General features: G+C 38.5%; 1 protein-coding gene across 15 annotated transcripts in view; it reads right to left on the bottom strand.

Moving 5' to 3' along the window:
* Positions 1 to 13942, bottom strand: part of RABL2B (RAB, member of RAS oncogene family like 2B) — a 35443-nt gene that overhangs the window by 10909 nt on the left and 10592 nt on the right. For 4 of the 15 annotated variants that reach the window (XM_057508359.1, XM_036906809.2, XM_057508360.1 and 1 more), the window contains exon 2: positions 12003 to 12203. The exons of the other annotated variants lie outside the window; for them this stretch is intronic. The gene's annotated coding sequence lies outside the window, so the exon portion shown is untranslated. The remainder of the gene's footprint in view (positions 1 to 12002; positions 12204 to 13942) is intronic. 15 annotated transcript variants of the gene reach the window in all.

The raw sequence follows: 13942 nt of genomic DNA, 5'->3' as shown, positions 1-13942 counted from the left end.
CAAGGTAGGTATGTTCTTCCTGGTCACCACAAATGTTGAGTTAGTTAGTTCTGAACTGTTGCCCTCAGGGGAAATACAGTGTTCGGTTCCTGGGCACCTCTGGTCACATTTTCATCAACCAATCAATACATAACCTTGTTTTATGTGTGTTTCTATTTAAAGATACCTTACTTAATATATACTGTAGATTCACTAACACTGACCTCACCACTGACACTAGCATTAGAACTCGATGCCTGGATGGAGCACATCTGACACACAAATTTTCTTAGTAAGGCATATCACAACCTTCTACAAAGTACAATACTACAAAAATTCTACACACATAAGTTGGACAACTTCGACAAAATGGACCAATCATTCAGATGCACAAACTACCAAAACTAACCTAATATGAAACAGATCACTTGAATAACCCTATAACTATAAACTCTTGGCCCAGAGAGTTTCAGGGGAGAATTCTACAAAGTGTTTGAAGAATTAATATAAATTTTGCATAATCTCTTCCAGAAAACAGAAGAAGGAACATGTCCCAATTCATTTTATGAGGGCAATTCACCCTGATACCAAAACCAGTCAAGGACAATACTGAAAAAGAAAAAAACACTACAGACCAATATTCTTCATGAATATAGACATATCACTAATAAAATATCAGCAAATAGAATTCAGCAATGTAGAAAAGAAGCTACATACCATAACCAAGTAAGATCTATTTCAGGAATGCAAGGCTCATTCACTATTTGCAAATCAATCAATGTAATCTACCATATTAACTGGCTAAAGAAGAAAAATCACATGATCATATCAATCAGTGCAGAAAATGCATCTGAAAAAATAGGAACAGAGGCAAACTTCCTCAGCTGGATTAAAAGTACCTGCAAAAACCTACAAGTAACACATACTTAATGGTGAAAGATTGAATGTGTTTTCCCTAAATTCACAAACAAGGCAAAGATGTGTGTGCTCACCTCTTAGTTCCAGCCAGTGCAATAAAGCAAGAAAAAGACATAAAAAAAGCATACAGCTCAGAAAAGAAGAACTACAACTGCCCCTATTTGCAGATGACATGGTGGTCTACATAGAAAATACTAAGGAATGTACAAAAAAGGCTCCTACAACTAATAAGTAGGTTTAGTGAGGTCATTTGATTCAAGGTCAATGTTCAAAAATCAATTGTGTTTCTATAGATTAGCAATAAATACACAGATACAGAAATTAAAAGTACCATGTATAATTGTTCAAAAAGAAAATCTGGGAAGTAAGCCTAGCAAAACATTTACAGAACTAGTGTGCTGAAAATTATAAAATACTGCTGAAAGAAATCAAAGAAGATCTAAATAAATGGAGAGCTATACCACATTTATGGATTGAAAAGCTCAATATAAAAAAGACGCCACTTCTCCCAAAATTGCTAGGCTTAATGCAATGTCTATTAAAATCCCAGCAAGATGTTTTATAGGTATAGGCAAGACCTTATAACATTTATATGACAGGCAAGGAATTAGAATAGGTAAAACAATTTTTAAAAGAATAAAGTGGGGGAGGGGCGGAAGATGGCGGCGTGAGTAGAGCAGCGGAAATCTCCTCCCAAAACCACATATATCTATGAAAATATAACAAAGACAACCCTTCCTAGAATAAAGACCAGAGGACGCAGGAAAATATTCAGACCACATCTGCACCTGAGAGAACCCAGCGCCTCGCGAAGGGGGTAAGATACAAGCCCCGGCCCCACGGGAGCCGAGCGCCCATCCCCCCAACTCCCGGTGGGAGAAGAGGAGGCAGAGCGGGAGGGAGACGGAGCCCAGGACTGCCGAACACCCAGCCCCCGCCATCCGGGCCAGAGCGCAGACACAGTGCGTGCCCAGGGGGCCCTGGATGCTAGGGAAACGGCAGCAAGAACAGTGAGCGGGCACCGGAGGCTGGGGGCCGGAGCACATAAGAAAAGCGCACGACCATTTTTTTTTTTTTCTGTTTTGTTTTGGCGAGCGCTTTTTGGAAGTCTTAAAGGGATACGGCCCCAAATACTAGGGAAACAGGGCAGCAAGACCGGTGAGCAGAGGCCTGAGGCTGGCGCTGGAGAATAAAGAAAAACGAGTGGCCACTTTTTTTTTTTTAATTAAAAAAAATTTTTTTTTTTTTTTTTTTTGTGGTCGTTGTTTTTTTTTGGCGGGTGCTTTTTGGAAGTCTTAAAGGGGCAGGGCGGGACACTTAATCCAGAGGTAGGGAATCCGGGGATCTCTGGGCACCCTAACCCCTGGGCTGCAGGGAGCAGGGAGGCCCCTTACAGAGATAAATAGCCTCCCAGCCGCTCCTGCTCCAACGCGACTCCACCACTTTGGAGCAGCTGCCCGAGCCAGGCCACGCCCACAGCAACAGCGGAGATTAACTCCATAGCAGCCGGGCAGGAAGCAGAAGCCCTGTCTGCGCGCAGCTGCGCAGCACAAGCCACTAGAGGTCGCTGTTCTCCCAGGAGAGGAGGGCCACAAACCAACAAGAAGGGAAGTTCTTCCAGCCGTCACTCGTCCCAGCTCTGCAAACTACTCCTATCACCATGAAAAGACAAAGCTACAGGCAGACAAAGATCACAGAGACAACACCAGAGAAGGAGACAGACCTAACCAGTCTTCCTGACAAAGAATTCAAAATAAGAATCATAAACATGCTGACAGAGATGCAGAGAAATACGCAAGAGAAATGGGATGAAGTCCGGAGGGAGATCACAGATGCCAGAAAGGAGATCGCAGAAATGAAACAAACTCTGGAAGGGTTTATAAGCAGAATGGATAGGATGCAAGAGGCCATTGATGGAATAGAAACCAGAGAACAGGAACGCATAGAAGCTGACATAGAGATTAAAAGGATCTCCAGGAACGAAACAATACTAAGAGAACTGTGTGACCAATCCAAAAGGAACAATATCCGTATTATAGGGGTCCCAGAAGAAGAAGAGAGAGGAAAAGAGATGGAAAGTATCTTAGAAGAAATAATTGCTGAAAACTTCCCCCAAACTGGGGGAGGAAATAATCAAACAGACCAGGGAAATACACAGAACTCCCAACAGAGAGGATCCAAAGAGGACAACACCAAGACACATAATAATTAAAATGGCAAAGATCAAGGACAAAGAAAGAGTTTTAAAGGCAGCTAGAGAGAAAAAGGTCACCTATAAAGGAAAACCCATCAGGCTAACATCAGACTTCTCGACAGAAACCCTACAGGCCAGAAGAGAATGGCATGATATATTTAATACAATGAAACAGAAGGGCCTTGAACCAAGGATACTGTATCCAGCACGACTATCATTCAAATATGACGGTGGGATTAAAAAATTCCCAGACAAACAAAAGCTGAGGGAATTTGCTTCCCACAAACCACCTCTACAGGACATCTTACAGGGACTGCTCTAGATGGGAGCACTCCTAGAAAGAGCACAGCACAAAACACCCAACATATGAAGAATCAAGGAGGAGGAATAAGAAGGGAGAGAAGAAAAGAATCTCCAGACAGTGTATATAACAGCTCAATAAGCGAGCTAAGTAAGGCAGTAAGATACTAAAGCGGCTAACCTTGAACCTTTGGTAACCACAAATTTAAAGCCTGCAATGGCAATAAGTACATATCTTTCAATAGTCACCCTAAATGTTAATGGGCTGAATGCACCAATCAAAAGACATAGAGTAATAGAATGGATAAAAAAGCAAGATCCATCTATATGCTGCTTACAAGAAACTCACCTCAAACCCAAAGACATGTACAGACTAAAAGTCAAGGGATGGAAAAACATATTTCAAGCAAACAACAGCAAGAAGAAAGCAGGGGTTGCAGTACTAATATCAGACAAAATAGACTTCAAAACAAAGAAACTAACAAGAGATAAAGGACACTACATAATGATAAAGGGCTCAGTCCAACAAGAGGATATAACCATTCTAAATATATATGCACCCAACACAGGAGCACCAGCATATGTGAAACAAATACTAACAGAACTAAAGGGGGAAATAGACTGCAATGCATTCATTCTAGGAGACTTCAACACACCACTCACCCCAAAGGATAGATCCACTGGGCAGAAAATAAGTAAGGACACGGAAGCACTGAACAACACAGTAGAGCAGATGGACCTAATAGACATCTATAGAACTCTACATCCAAAACCAACAGGATATACATTCTTCTCAAGTGCACATGGAACATTATCCAGAATAGACAACATACTAGGCCACAAAAAGAGCCTCAGAAAATTCCAAAAGATTGAAATCCTACCAACCAACTTTTCAGACCACAAAGGCATAAAACTAGAAATAAACTGTACAAAGAAAGCAAAGAGGCTCACAAACACATGGAGGCTTAACAACACGCTCCTAAATAATCAATGGATCAATGACCAAATCAAAATGGAGATCCAGCAATATATGGAAACAAATGACAACAACAACACTAAGCCCCAACTTCTGTGGGACACAGCAAAAGCAGTCTTAAGAGGAAAGTATATAGCAATCCAAGCATATTTAAAAAAGGGAGAACAATCCCAAATGAATGATCTAATGTCACAATTATCGAAATTGGAAACAGAAGAACAAATGAGGCCTAAGGTCAGCAGAAGGAGGGACATAATAAAGATCAGAGAAGAAATAAATAAAATTGAGAAGAATAAAACAATAGCAAAAATCAATGAAACCAAGAGCTGGTTCTTCGAGAAAATAAACAAAATAGATAAGCCTCTAGCCAGACTTATTAAGAAGAAAAGAGAGTCAACACAAATCAACAGTATCAGAAACGAGAAAGGAAAAATCACGACGGACCCCACAGAAATACAAAGAATTATTAGAGAATACTATGAAAACCTATATGCTAAAAAGCTGGGAAACCTAGGAGAAATGGACAACTTCCTAGAAAAATACAACCTTCCACGACTGACCCAGAAAGAAACAGAAAATCTAAACAGACCAATTACCAGCAACGAAATTGAAGCGGTAATCAAAAACCTACCCAGGAACAAAACCCCCGGGCCAGATGGATTTACCTCGGAATTTTATCAGACATACAGGGAAGACATAATACCCATTCTCCTTAGAGTTTTCCAAAAAATAGAGGAGGAGGGGATACTCCCAAACTCATTCTATGAAGCTAACATCACCCTAATACCAAAACCAGGCAAAGACCCCACCAAAAAAGAAAACTACAGACGAATATCCCTGATGAACGTAGATGCAAAAATACTCAACAAAATATTAGCAAACCGAATTCAAAAATACATCAAAAGGATCATACACCATGACCAAGTGGGATTCATCCCAGGGATGCAAGGATGGTACAACATTTGAAAGTCCATCAACATCATCCACCACATCAACAAAAAGAAAGATAAAAACCACATGATCATCTCCATAGATGCTGAAAAAGCATTTGACAAAGTTCAACATCCATTCATGATAAAAACTCTCAGCAAAATGGGAATAGAGGGCAAGTACCTCAACATAATAAAGGCCATCTATGATAAACCCACAGCCAACATTATATTGAACAGCAAGAAGCTGAAAGCATTTCCTCTGAGATTGGGAACTAGACAGGGATGCCCACTCTCTCCACTGTTATTTAACATAGTACTGGAGGTCCTAGCCACGGCAATCAGACAAAACAAAGAAATACAAGGAATCCAGATTGGTAAAGAAGAAGTTAAACTGTCACTATTTGCAGATGACATGGTACTGTACATAAAAAACCCTAAAGACTCCACCCCAAAACTACTAGAACTGATATCGGAATACAGCAAAGTTGCAGGATACAAAATCAACACACAGAAATCTGTGTCTTTCCTATACACTAACAATGAACCAACAGAAAGAGAAATCAGGAAAACAACTCCATTCACAATTGCATCAAAAAAAAATAAAATACCTAGGAATAAACCTAACCGAGGAAGTGAAAGACTTATACTCTGAAAACTACAAGTCACTCTTAAGAGAAATTAAAGGGGACACTAACAGATGGAAACTCATCCCATGCTCGTGGCTAGGAAGAATTAATATCGTCAAAATGGCCATCCTGCCCAAAGCAATATACAGATTTGATGCAATCCCTATGAAACTACCAGCAACATTCTTCAATGAACTGGAACAAATAGTTCAAAAATTCATATGGAAACACCAAAGACCCCGAATAGCCAAAGCAATCCTGAGAAAGAATAAAGTAGGGGGGATCTCACTCCCCAACTTCAAGCTCTACTATAAAGCCATAGTAATCAAGACAATTTGGTACTGGCACAAGAGCAGAGCCACAGAACAATGGAACAGACTAGACAATCCAGACATTAACCCAGACATATATGGTCAATTAATATTTGATAAAGGAGCCATGGACATACAATGGCGAAATGACAGTCTCTTCAACAGGTGGTGCTGGCAAAACTGGACAGCTACATGTAGGAGAATGAAACTGGACCATTGTCTAACCCCATATACAAAAGTAAACTCAAAATGGATCAAAGACCTGAATGTAAGTCATGAAACCATTAAACTCTTGGAAGAAAACATAGGCACAAACCTCTTAGACATAAACATGAGTGACCTCTTCTTGAACATATCTCCCCGGGCAAGGAAAACAACAGCAAAAATGAGTAAGTGGGACTATATTAAGCTGAAAAGCTTCTGTACAGCTAAAGACACCATCAATAGAACAAAAAGGAACCCTACAGTATGGGAAAATATATTTGAAAATGACACATCCGATAAAGGCTTGATGTCCAGAATATATAAAGAGCTCACATGCCTCAACAAACAAAAAACAAATAACCCAATTAAAAAATGGGCAGAGGAACTGAACAGACAGTTCTCCAAAAAAGAAATACAGATGGCCAACAGACACATGAAAAGATGCTCCACATCACTAATTATCAGAGAAATGCAAATTAAAACTACAATGAGGTATCACCTCACACCAGTAAGGATGGCTGCCATCCAAAAGACAGAGAACAACAAATGTTGGCGAGGCTGTGGAGAAAGGGGAACCCTCCTACACTGCTGGTGGGAATGTAAGTTAGTTCAACCATTGTGGAAAGCAGTATGGAGGTACATCAAAATGCTCAAAACAGACCTACCATTTGACCCAGGAATTGCACTCCTAGGAATTTACCCTAAGAATGCAGCAATCAAGTATGAGAAAGATCAGTGCACCCCTCTGTTTATCGCAGCAGTATTTACAATAGCCAAGAATTGGAAGCAACCTAAATGTCCATCGATAGATGAATGGATAAAGAAGATGTGGTACATATACACAATGGAATACTACTCAGCCAGAAGAAAAGGGCAAATCCAACCATTTGCAGCAACATGGATGGAGCTGGAGGGTATTTTGCTCAGTGAAACAAGCCAAGCAGAGAAAGAGAAATACCAAATGATTTCACTCATCTGTGGAATATAAGAACAAAGGAAAAACTGAAGGAACAAAACAGCAGCAGAATCACAGAACTCAAGAATGGACTAACAGGTACCAAAGGGAAAGGGACTGGGGAGGATGGGTGGGTAGGGAGGGATAAGGGGGGGAGAAGTAGGGGGGTACTAAGATTAGCATCCATAGCGGGGTGGGAGAAAGGGGAGGGCTGTACAACACAGAGAAGACAAGTAGTGATTCTACAACAGGTTGCTACGCTGATGGACAGTGACTGTAAAGGAGTATATAGGGGGGACCTGGTATAGGGGAGAGCCTAGTAAACAAAGTATTCATCATGTAAGTGTAGATTAATGATTAAAAAAAAAAAAGGCAGTTCCTATGTGGTGACCTCTAATGAGTTCTACACAATGATATAAAGGACATATAAAAGTGTAGGCAAAGGGTCTGTTTGTGTTTATACAGAGGATCAAAGCCTAATTTGGCTACCCCGAAAATGAACTAAGATACGATATGAAAGAGAACTTCCAACATCAGCACTCTCGGGAAGACTCATGCCAGAAGATGATCATCAAAAAACCCCAACAAAGATCCACGCACTGCTACAGCTGTAGATGCACTCATCCCACCAGCTCCTGGACTTGCCATGGGAATGAAGGAGATATCTAAGCTGGCCTGTGCATACAGTAAAACAACAAATTTGACTGGATCTATACTGTTGGAACTCAACCAAGAATTAGGAGAAGTGCAAATTGTAGCGCTCCAAAATCTTACAACTACAGACTATTTACTGTTAAAAGAACATATGGGATGTGAACAGTGCCCAGGAATGGGTTGTTTTAATTTGTCTGATTTTTCTCAAACTATTCAAATTCAGTTAGATAATAACCATCATATCATTGATAAGTTTTCACAAATGCCTAGGGTGCCTAACTGGTTTTCTTGGTTTCACTGGAGATGGCTGGTAATTACAGGTATGCTTTGGTTATGTAACTATACTCCTATTATGTTAATGTGTGTGCGCAATTTAAGTAGTAGCTTAAAATCTATACATGCTGAAGTTACTCTACAAGAAGATATGTCAAAGAAATAATTAATCTTCCCATGTTTTCTCCCGCCTGCTACTTCTATAGCTTTTCTTCTTCCTTCCTAATTACAACGAATTCTTAAATAGAATTCGTGCCTCATATCAAATTTACCGAGTATCATAACTCCTCCAAGTGGTAAAGATACCTCAAGACAAATGCTGGGCATAGAAGCCACAGGGCATAAATATGCAAAGAAATAAAAAGCTAACCATTTCAAACAATAAGGCTTCTCTCTCACTTACCAACTTAACATTTCCCTGTATGGCCCCGGAAGATGACTGGTTAGCCAGAGACGGGTAAGATTCCTCAAGGGAGGAACAACCTAAGACAGGCACAGTCGCAGGGGGGTCATCAGGTGAGAAATTGGGGATCAACAGAGGTGAGGCTTAGAACCTCACCCTCCCTGTTCTGAGAGAAATCTTCTGCATATGTGGATGTTTTATTGCCCTGGTCTAGCTTGGATTAACACATAGTCTACAGGCACACACCTGATCATCTACATTTGCTCTCTTACAACACTAAACTATGTTTTCTACCTTTATGTTGTATCTACCTACCACTTCAGCATTTTATTAAAAATAATAAAGAGAGAAATGTGGTATCCACATATAAATCAAGTATAAAAATCAAATGTGTATTCATATTTGAACTGACTGTTTATAGTTCATAATGCATGAGCAAAACCAAAAGTTTCTGTGATGACTGCCCTTGTACTGTTCACCATGTAACTTATTCACTATGTAAGAATTTGTTCTCCATGTTAGAACTTGTTCGTTATGCTTCAGAAGATTGGAGACTGACGAAAATTAGGCTTGGGGTGGATTAATGATTGTGCATTGAGTATTGACTCCCCTATACAGAATTTTATTATTGTTAACAACCATGAGATCAATAAATATGAGAGATGCCCTAACAACAACAACCAAAAAAAAGTACACACTTCCAATTGTAAAATAAATAAGTAACCGGGATGTAATGTATAGCATAAGGAATATAGTCAAAATATTGTAACAACTTGGTATGGTGATAGCTGGTACCTAGAATTATCATGTATATAAATGTTGAATCACTGTGTTGTACACCTGAAACTAATGTAATGTAATACTGTGTGTCAACTACCCTTCAATAAAAAATAATTATCTAAAAAAAAAAAAAAAAAAAAAAGAAAAGGGCAAATCCAACCATTTGCAGCAACATGCATGGAGCTGGAGGGTATTATGCTCAGTGAAACAAGCCAAGCGGAGAAAGAGAAATACCAAATGATTTCACTTATCTGTGGAATATAAGAACAAAGGAAAAACTGAAGGAACAAAACAGCAGCAGAATCACAGAACTCAAGAATGGACTAACAGGTACCAAAGGGAAAGGGACTGGGGAGGATGGGTGGGTAGGGAGGGATAAGGGGGGGAGAAGAAGGGGGGTATTAAGATTAGCATGCATGGGGGGGTGGGAGAAAAGGGAGGGCTGTACAACACAGAGAAGGCAAGTAGTGATTCTACAACATTTGCTATGCTGATGTACAGTGACTGTAAAGGGGTTTATAGGGGGGACCTGGTATAGGGGAGAGCCTAGTAAACATAATATTCGTCATGTAAGTGTAGATTAGTGATACCAAAAAAAAAAAAAAAAGGGCAGTTCCTGTGTGGTAACCTCCAATGAGTTCTACACAAGAATATAAAGGGCATATAAAAGTGTAGGCAAAGGGTCTGTGTTTATACAGAGGATCAAAGCCTAATTGGGCTACCCCGAAAATGAACTAAGATACGATATGAAAAAGAACTTCCAACATCAGCACTCTCTGGAAGACTCATGCCAGAAGATGGTCATCAAAAAACCCCAAGAAAGATCCATGCACTGTTACAGCTGTAGATGCACTCATCCCACCAGTTCCTGGACTTGCCATGGGAATGAGGAAGGAGATATCTAAGCTGGCCTGTGCATACAGTAAAACAACAAATTTGACTGGATCTATACGTTGGAACTCAATCAAGAATTAGGAGAAGTGCAAATTGTAGCGCTCCAAAATCTTACGACTACAGACTATTTACTGTTAAAAGAACATAAGGGATGTGAACATTCCCCAGGAATGGGTTGTTTTAATTTGTCTGATTTCTCTCAGACTGTTCAAGTTCAGTTGGACAATATCCACCATATCATAGACAAGTTTTCACAAATGCCTAAGGTGCCTAACTGGTTTTCTTGGTTTCACTGGAGATGGCTGATAATTACAGGTATGCTTTGGTTATGTAACTGTACTCCTATTATGTTAATGTGTGTGTGCAATTTAAGTAGTAGCTTAAAACCTATACATGCTGAAGTTACTCTACAAGAAGATATGTCAAAGAAATAATCAATCTTCCCATGTTTTCTGCTGCCTGCTACTTCTATAGCTTTTCTTCTTCCTTCCTAATTACAACCCTTAAATAGAATTTGTGCCTCATATCAAATTTACCGAGTATCATAATTCTTCCAAGTGGTAAAGATACCTCAAGACAAATGCTGGGCATAGAAGCTACAGGGCATAAATATGCAAAGAAATAAAAAGCTAACCATTTCAAACAATAAGGCTTCTCTCTCACTTACCAACTTCACATTTCCCTGTATGGCCCCGGAAGATGACTGGTTAGCCAGAGACGGGTAAGATTCCTCAAGGGAGGAACAACCTAAGACAGGCACAGTCGCAGGGGGGTCATCAGGTGAGAAATTGGGGATCAACAGAGGTGAGGCTTAGAACCTCACCCCCCCTGTTCTGAGAGAAATCTTCTGCATATGTGGATGTTTTATTGCCCTGGTCTAGCTTGGATTAACACATAGTCTACAGGCACACACCTGATCATCTACATTTGCTCTCTTACAACACTAAACTATGTTTTCTACCTTTATGTTGTATCTACCTACCACTTCAGCATTTTATTAAAAATAATAAAGAGAGAAATGTGGTATCCACATATAAATCAAGTATAAAAATCAAATGAGTATTCATATTTGAACTGACTGTTTATAGTTCATAATGCATGAGCAAAACCGAAGGTTTCTGTGATGGCTGCCCTTGTACTGTTCACCATGTAAGAACTTATTCACTATGTAAGGATTTGTTCTCCATGTAATAACTTGTTTGTTATGCCTCAGAAGATTGGAGACTGATGAAAATTAGGCTTGGGGTGGATTAATGATTGTGCATTGAGCATTGACTCCCCTACACAGAATTTTATTGTTGTTAACAACCATTTGATCAATAAATATGAGAGATGCCCTCACCAAAAAAAAAAAAAAAAAAGTATACACTTCCAATGGTAAAATAATAAGTAACCAGGATATAATGAATATAGTCAAGATATTGTAACAGCTTGGTATGGTGATAGCTGGTACCTAGAATTGTCATGTATATAAATGTTGAATCACTATGTTGTACACTGAAACTAATGTAATGTAATACCGTGTGTCAACTACCCTTCAATAAAAAAAAAAAAAAAAAAGAATAAAGTGGGAAGAATCTGTCTACTTGATTTTAATACTTACTATATAGTTGAAGTAGTCAAAATTGTGTGGTTCTGGCAGAGGGTAGACACACAGATCAATGGAACAAAGAAAGAACCCAGACATGGTTCCACAGAACTTCAGCCAATTTATTTTTTAACATAGGTGCAAAAGCAGTTCAATGGAGGAAGGATAGCCTTTTATATCCAAGGATAGCCAAATGATGCTGGATCAACTGAATATCTATAAGCAAAAAAATAAACCTTTACCCCAATCCCTCACCTTAAACAAAAGTTAATTCAAAATTAATCACAAACTTAAAAGTAAAATGTAAAACTATAAGACTTTTAGAAGGGAACAGGGAAGAAAAGTTTCCATGCAAATAGTATTCAAAAGAGAACTGGGATAGCTATAGTATAGTCAGACAAAGTAAACTTTATGTCACAAAAGTTGTTAGAGACAATGAAGGACATTATATATTGATAAAATATATACATCTTAATCTATCAAGAAGATATAGAAATTATAAACAAAATTATAGTTGAAAAGATATATTCAACTGGAAGATATTTCCTAAATATATGAAGCAAACACTGGCACAACTAGAGGGAAAAACAGGTGGTTTCACAATGACATATTGAGATTTTAATACCCAACTTCCAATAATGGATGGAACAACCAGATATAACAAGGAAACAGAGCACTTGAACAATACTATAAACAAATTAGATCTAAGAGATATACACATAATACATCATCCAACAATGGCAGAATATACACTCATCTCAAGTGAACACAGGTCAGGACACAAAACAAGTTTTAATAATATTAAAAAGATTGAGATCATACAAAATATCTTTTCCAAAAGATTGGAACTAAAGTAGAAATCAATAACAGAAGGAAAATCAGAAAATTCAAAAATATGTGGAAATTAACAACACAGTCTTAAACAACAAATGGGTCAAAGAAATCACACAAAAAAAGAGAAAATGCTTTAAGAAGAATGAAAATGAAAGCAAACATACCAAAACTTAAGCATGGAGAGAAAGAAGTGTGAAATTTATAGCCATAAGCATGCACATTAAAAAATTAAGAACGCTCTCAAGTCAATAACATTAACTGTACATCTTAAGATACTAGACCCAAAACTAAACCCAAAGCCAGTGGAAGAAGGAAAATAATAGAGATTATAGCAGAGATAAAGAAGAGGATAGAAAGACAATAGAGGAAAACCAATGAAACCAAAAGTTAGTTCTTTGAAAAGAGCAACAAAATTGACAAACCTTTTGCTAGGCTATGAAAAGAGACAGAAGACACAAGTGATCAAACATTAGAACTGCAACTGGAGACAGTAATATCAATTTTACAGGAAGAGAAGGGATTACAAAAGAATACCATGAACAACTGTACACCAACACACTGGCTAACCTAGATGAAATGCACAAATTCCCAGAAACACACAAACTACCAAACAGATTCAAAAAGAAACAGAAGAGCTGAGTTGACCAGTATCAGGTAAGGAGATTGAATCAGTATTCAAAAACTTCCTACAAAGAAAGACCAGGACTGGAGCTCTTCACTGGTGAATTCTACAAAGCATTTAATGAATTAATAGCAATCATTCTCAAACTTTTTCCAAAAATTGAAGAGGAGGGAACACATCCTAATTTTTTTCTGAATTCGGCATTACCCTGATTCCAAAGCCATACAATAACATTACAAGAAAAGAAAACTATAGGCCAATATCCCTTATGAACATAGGTTTAAAAATCCTCAACAAAAAACTAGCAAAACAAATTCATATGAAAAAGATTATGCACCATGAGCAAGGGAGATTTATTCTTGGAATATAAGGATGGTTCAACTTAAGAAAATTAATCAAACACATCATATTAATAGAATAAAGGAAAAACCCTATATATCTATCTCAATAAATGCATAACAAGCATTTGACAAAAACCAACACCATTTCATAGCGATAA

This window comes from Manis pentadactyla, chromosome 10 (genome assembly GCF_030020395.1).
Source record: "Manis pentadactyla isolate mManPen7 chromosome 10, mManPen7.hap1, whole genome shotgun sequence".
In the NCBI taxonomy this organism is placed as follows: Eukaryota; Metazoa; Chordata; class Mammalia; order Pholidota; family Manidae; genus Manis; species Manis pentadactyla.
Note: the sequence above shows the minus strand (reverse complement) of the source record. Positions and strands in the feature narration are given on the sequence as shown.